Raw genomic sequence first — 6,881 nt, 5'->3', positions numbered from 1 at the left:
GCAGATTGGCTCCTGCTCTGGAGGTTGAGTAGTCAGACTAGAAAAGCTTGTGGCTGAAACTGCCAGCCCTGGCTGCCCAGCCCCTGCAGTCCAAGTTGCAGAGCTCTAACCTGGCGCTCTGCAGACTGTTGATTGCCAGGTTGGGGTTTTTAATTTCCGCTTGTCATTGTCATTTTGGTTCACAGTCCCTCAAGATTGCGACGTAAATATTCAGAAGTCTAAGAGTAAGGTGTGCATGTTATGTAGGAGATGTTTTGGGTAATGAGCACGACGGGATTTAGGGTCTTCAAGGAGGTCTGTGGAAGTGCTGGAGGGAAATAGGTGTCATTCAAACAACTGTCACCGTGGCTTTTTGCCGGAGTGTGAAAATTTTCTTTAGGACTAATTTACCACCGAAAGTGAGTCTGAACAGTTAGACTTGAACTGTGTTGCTGAGAACTCTCTCTCTCTCTCTCTCTCTCTCTCTTTCATCTTCTGTCTCAGTCTTTGGAGGTGGAGGTTGTCAGTCAAATTTTGCAAAAAGCCACTGTCAAATTTTAAGTTTGTTAATTAAAGTTACATCTTCTTATACGGAGATGGGTTCCCACCTAAGTGCGGGGTATAACCTAAGCTTGCTTTTTAAAAATATATCCCATTAAAACTAATGCTTTGCCAGTTCTGGCTCTGTTTTTTTAAAAAAAATTAAAAGAATCATTATACATCTGTAGTACTGCAGTACTTTCTACTTTATTCATTAACAGATGGGATGCTCTGTTTGAATTTAGACCTAAATGAACGGGCTAGCTCAACATGAACCTTCAGAGAGCAACGGCTGGGAAATCACAGGAGTTTATTGAAAACATAATGTCCTTTTCAAACTGAAAATAGAAAAATACTGCCAAGAACAAGGAACAACCCCAAATGAAATAGTTCCAGTGTTGAAGTGCCTGGTTTTCTTTTACAGTTTTATTTGTAGAAATAATTACAACGCTGTTTGAAACCAGAACCAAGAACCAGGGACTTTGCCTCCCTAAAGAAAACTGAGAACTGTTAACCAATATGAAATGACCACCTTAAATCTAGAAACTGAGAAACTCTGAGATAGTAAAAGCAAATGAGAAGGACTGGATATATTGTGATTTCTTCCCATAAAATCATAGAATTTCCCCCCTACATTTCAGAGTTGAATTGAAGCAAAAGCCAGGGAGTAGGTGTGGCTGTCAGTTGTTAATGACATAATCCATGGGCATGTGAGGTGTCTTAGGAAACAGTTTTGACTGATGGTAAACACATTAATGAATGTGCCCGGGCATCCAGGAAGACAGCACACATTGGACGACTCTTGAAGGCACATACAGATGAGATAATTGCTTATTTCAATCAGACCATATCGGTCATTTTCCCTTAAAGTGAAAAAAAAATGTAGGGTCAATATTGGAGCCTGTTTAGATTAAAAATAGGCAAGTGCTTACAATAGACAAAATCTCTTAGCCATTGAGCAACATTTGAAAAAAAAATCTCCTTTGCTTCCTAAAATCCAGTTGGACTAAAGAGATCTGCATAAATTGTGTGCAGCTTGTCAGCAAATCTTTGTCAGGGTAAGTGTATTTATTTGAGGCATGTTTTGTTAACACACTAGTATAATTCAGACCACCCACCACATTTTGTGAAAAATTAAAATCCATACTTCTTCCACTTTAGAAACAAATTGCAGGCCTCTAATCAAATTTAAGACAAAATTGAAATTTCTATTTGTAATTTTTAGTTGCTTGAGATGAACAGACTCGCCGGGCGGTGGTGGCACACGCCTTTAATCCCAGCACTCGGGAGGCAGAGCCAGGCGGATCTCTGTGAGTTCGAGGCCAGCCTGGACTACCAAGTGAGTTCCAGGAAAGGCACAAAGCTACACAGAGAAACCCTGTCTCGAAAAACCAAAAAAAAAAAAAGAAAAAAAAAAAAAGGAGATGAACAGACTTAGGGCTGCCTTCCCTTAGGGCTTTCTTTCTTTTTTTGTTTTTGTTTTTGTTTTTGTTTTTCAAGACAGGGTTTTTCTGTGTAGCTTTGCTCCTTTCATGGAACTCAATTGGTAGTCCAGGCTGGCCTTGAACTCACAGAGATCCGCCTGGCTCTGCCTCCCTAGTGCTGGGATTAAAGGTAAGAGTGAATGCTTAACTTAGATCAGGTCAGCTGATAACACAACAACAAAATATTGTGGTTCATTTATGTTGGACAGCAATTTTACTGTGCATGAAATGATCATGGAACTCTCTAAAGTTCAAGAAACCTTGAGATGGATATTTTTCTAAATACAAAAGTTATATTTAAATGACTATTAATGCTATAAAGTTTCCTTTAATTTGGAGTTACCTTGACTTGCTATTCTTTGGAATGTTGCCATGATAAATAACTTAGACCTTGACTTGATGGAAGTGTTTTCTTAACATGAACCTTTTATGATGAAGGCACTTAGAAGCTCTTTGGGAAATGACATCATAGAATTGATGTCCAACTATAGTGTATTATAAATATATTATGGAATTATTTAATAAAAGGAACAGAGAGCTTGGTTTTCTGCATTATTTAAATTCAATTTTACTAATTTATTTTATAGAGATAATGATTAAAGTTTGGAGTTAAGTTTAGTCAGTTGTTTGAGTTGAATATCCTCTGCTATTTGTGGTCATTTTGTCTTTTGCTCAGATATTGTGATGATAGACTCTTTTTAAAACCAAGAGTCCATTGAACATTGAACATCAGGATTTCTGGATACATTTTATCTCTGTCCACCAGAAATTACACTTCTTCAAATAGGTCTTTTGATATTCCTATGAAATTCTCTTTATTTATCCTCTTGCCAAGGAGCATTAACTTTCAAACACTCAGCACTAAACTGTAAATTACCTGATGTTGTACATTCTCTATTCCAATATGTAAATTTATTTTAATCAATGTCTTTATGTGCATTTGTCTAGCCTTTGTCTATACTTCTAAAGTTTAACAAGCCCAGATTTGGATTTGTATTAACAGAAATCAGAGAGGAAAGTGTTCAATGACAGGGAAAAAATGTTACCTTCTGGTTCTCCAAGGCATCTCTGTGTGGAGCCCTGTGTGCGACACCTCAAAGGGAGGGATTTCTACCTGCAGTGGAGTCCTTAAAGGGAGTAGGGCACTAAGGAAAAGCTTTCTTTCAAACTAGCCTTTCCCCAAAGTGCACACTCAGCCCTCACTGGTGTTAATACAGTCAAGACATTTTTTTTCACAATCAAGTGACCAGTAGGTAAAACTAATGTAGATGTAATTCTAAATGGTTTTATTAAATAAGAAACACAGAGCCAAATAAAGAGCCCAGAGATTGAACAGTAGCCAAGAGCTAAGACTACCTTATCTTACCACTTGCTTCTGTCCTTCCCCTGAGAGAGAGAGACCTTCTTCCTATGTCCTGTCTTTTTATTGTCTTTCTGTTCTGCATTCTCATTGGTTCTAAACCCAAGCACATGACTTCCTTGTCACTGCCTTTCTACACAGACCTCCAGGTCTCTATGGTTTGTACTGAGATTAAAAGTTCGGGTCATTGCTTGGCTGTGTCCTTGAACACACAAAGATTCAGCCTGCCATGTGATCGGATTAAGGGTATGTGCCACCACCACTGGACTTCTGCTAAATGGCTTGTTCTTAGCTCTGATCCCCAGGCAACTTTATTTATTAACATACAAATAAAATCACATTTCAGCATAAACATTTCACCATAAACTAATGCTTAAGGTTTACCAAAGTAGGATTCTTACAATTCACATGTAACCTAAAAAGTTGGAAATGAAGTAGTGGCCTGTAGTAAGTAGCCATCAGATGAGCATGTCAGTAGTATGAGTAAAGAAGACACTGGTTTCTCTAAAACTTCATGAACCCAATTATAAATCCAATGGGAATGTGGGACTGAAGTCTACATAGGCTGTACCATAAGCTTCTCTGACAAGACTTATGATAACTGTGCTGTTTGCATAGCTACCACAGGGACAGTAGGTACTCTCCCTTTCCCAACAAAATACCAGGATGCTGTAACCTACTAATGGGAACTAGGAAAGTGGCCATACACCTCCTCCATATCTTTGTAATACACTTTCCATACTTTCCCAAGATTTCACCACTGCCAGGGTTATAAGCCTCTTCTCTGGCCGATCTATGGATATTTAAAGGATGGACAGTGCTAGAGAGATGGTTCAGTGGTTAAGAGCATTGACTATTCTTCCAAAGGACCTGGGTTCAGTTTCTATCACCCACATGGCAGCTCACAACTGTCTGTAACTCCAGTTCCAGGGAACCCAGCATCCATGGCAAAAACACCAATATGTGTTAAAAAAAAGTAAAGGCTGGATCTCCAAAGGTAACCCATAGATCATGATATGCACTGGGGACCTGAATTCATTCAGAACAGACATCAATAGAAAGCCTGTGACTGTCAGACTGTGGGCACTTTTGGACAGGAAACGGGAATCAGCATTTGTAGTATTAACATTTGGAGAATTCCACATATTTTCATCTGTGAGCAAAAGCTCATGAGAACTTGGACTTCCTTTCCTTTTGTCCAAGCTGGGATTTGAAAGCAGGGCCTGTGCATACCAAGAAAATGCTGACTTTCACTTCTTTAAGACTGTTTCATACTTGATGATTCTTAAGAATACAACTAAAATTTGTATCAATACTTTCACTGTTCCTTCATTAAGTCAAACTTAATATTATGCTAATATCAGCAGGTCACTATACTGATGTTATTAGAAGCATCTGGAGTGCTCACCTTTGAATTTCTTGGCTGTGTTGTTGGAGAAATGACAGGGATTGCTTGGTTCATTATCCCATGAATCTACTGTCTCTTTAGAATGATCTCTCACTAAAATAAATGCTACCAGCCAAACCCCCGAGAACAATGCTGTCTAATAGCTGGGTGGACAAGACTCATTCTCCAGCTCTGGGTAATTTGCAGTGGTATATCACTCTATGGGCATTTGAAGGGACATTTGTAGGACTGAAAACTAGCAAGTCAAGAAAGGTGTAGTAGAAAGCATTTGTGTAGCATCATGACCTTTATATTTCACAAGTGTGAGTTCTCAATTTGCTTAAGAAAAGACTATTTATTTGTTTAATATTGCAAGTCCTAGAAATGATTTCCATATATTGTTTATTTATTCATTTTAATAGTAGTTTGAAGAGTTCACCATGAGCCAGGTATGTCTAGTTAAGGACCTAGGTACTTTCCTGTTAGTCACTAATCTGTACTGGGACTTTGCAGTGTAGTATACATGTACATCTGGGAAGATCATGTTCCCTATGGTAAGGTTCCACAAAGGAAATCAGTCTTTAGGACATGCAAGTCCAGGTACTGCTTCCTAAAATCCATTCAGAGGTGATAATGAGCTAGGATACCCAGCACTATTAAAAAATGAGATATCTGGGAGAATAAGGAGGTATCTGAAAGTGCATTGGTAAGCTATCAGAATTATTTTTGGTGGGTCCAGTGCTGTCACATAGCCCCTTAATAGCAGAAGAGGAAGCACAAAATAAAACAGAGAGATTCAAAGGGAATCAAGGACTGTGTGTGTTTATCAGGTAATGTAAACTCCAGCCCTCCACCAATGGGAAGCTAATTCTATCAATGGCCTACCCTAGTCTCAGGATGGCTAAAATTATGATGTGGCTGTGGGAGACCACACCAGAAAAACTTGTCAAATCTGCCCAAAATGTGAGATAAATGAGTCTTGTTTCAAGCTGTTAATTTGTCATACCACAATAAAGAATAAATATAGGATTTTTTAACTTCAAAAGAACTTCCATGTGCTTTTTAATCTTTTTAATATTTAAAAAGCCACTCAAATCTCAAAGAAACTTCAAGAAACATTTTGAGACCTACTTTACACAGAGTAAAGACAACGAATTTCCAGATCATAATTTGATAAACTTTGAAATGGATGTAATTTTGTAACTGTGTTTTGACCAAACACTTGACAAGAAGTAATTTAAGGTGAGAGGGAATGCAGTTCACTTTGGAGGGAAATGTTGTGTGGTGGGAATGGCTGAATCTATTCTCTGATCAGGACACAGGGGCAGGTGGAGAAGGCCTGCATTCACAATGTTGACTTACTAGGCTCACTGTTCCAAGGTGATAGAGTCCATCATGGTGGAAGGCACAGAAAGAAGAAAGCATCAGCATCAGCTAAAAATAACAGAAATGAACTCTGGCAACATTGGAAAAAACTTTTCCTCTTTCCTTCCTTCCTTCCTTCCTTCCTTCCTTCCTTCCTTCCTTCCTTCCTCCCTCCCTCCCTCCCTCCCTTCCTCCCTTCCTCCCTTCCTCCCTTCCTTCCTTCCTTTCTTCTTTACTTCCATCCTTTTCCATCTTTCCATTCCTCCTTCCCTCCCTCCCTTCCTTCTCTTCTTTTCTTCACTGTATTTCCATTATTTGTTGAGACAGAGTCTCACTATGCAGTCCAAATTGGACTCAATTTCATAGCAATCCTTCTCCCTCATCTTCCCAAGTACAGTGATTACAGATGTGAGCACCATTTCATACAGCTTTAAGATATCTTTATCACAGGTCTGTAGGTTTTTGTCCATCATCTTACAGATCCGAGTGATTATCATTGACTCCACTACCTACTGATATCAGGAAGCATCCACATGGCTCAGAAAACAGGAGTGCATTCTTTTGTATTCCAGGTTTCTGTGAAGGAATGACTTTGATTTTTTTGTTCTTTTTGTCAGAGTTGATTTAACCCAAATACAGGTAATTCAATTCATAAACTCACTTAACCACTAATTCACTAAGTGAAGCCTTTATGATATTCTGAAATCAAACAAATCAAGAGAGGTACCACCATAACTTTTTCCACTTCTTGCATTTGAAGACATTT

Source organism: Peromyscus eremicus, chromosome 12 (genome assembly GCF_949786415.1).
Source record: "Peromyscus eremicus chromosome 12, PerEre_H2_v1, whole genome shotgun sequence".
Taxonomy (NCBI): Eukaryota; Metazoa; Chordata; class Mammalia; order Rodentia; family Cricetidae; genus Peromyscus; species Peromyscus eremicus.
This window is presented reverse-complemented; position numbering follows the sequence as displayed.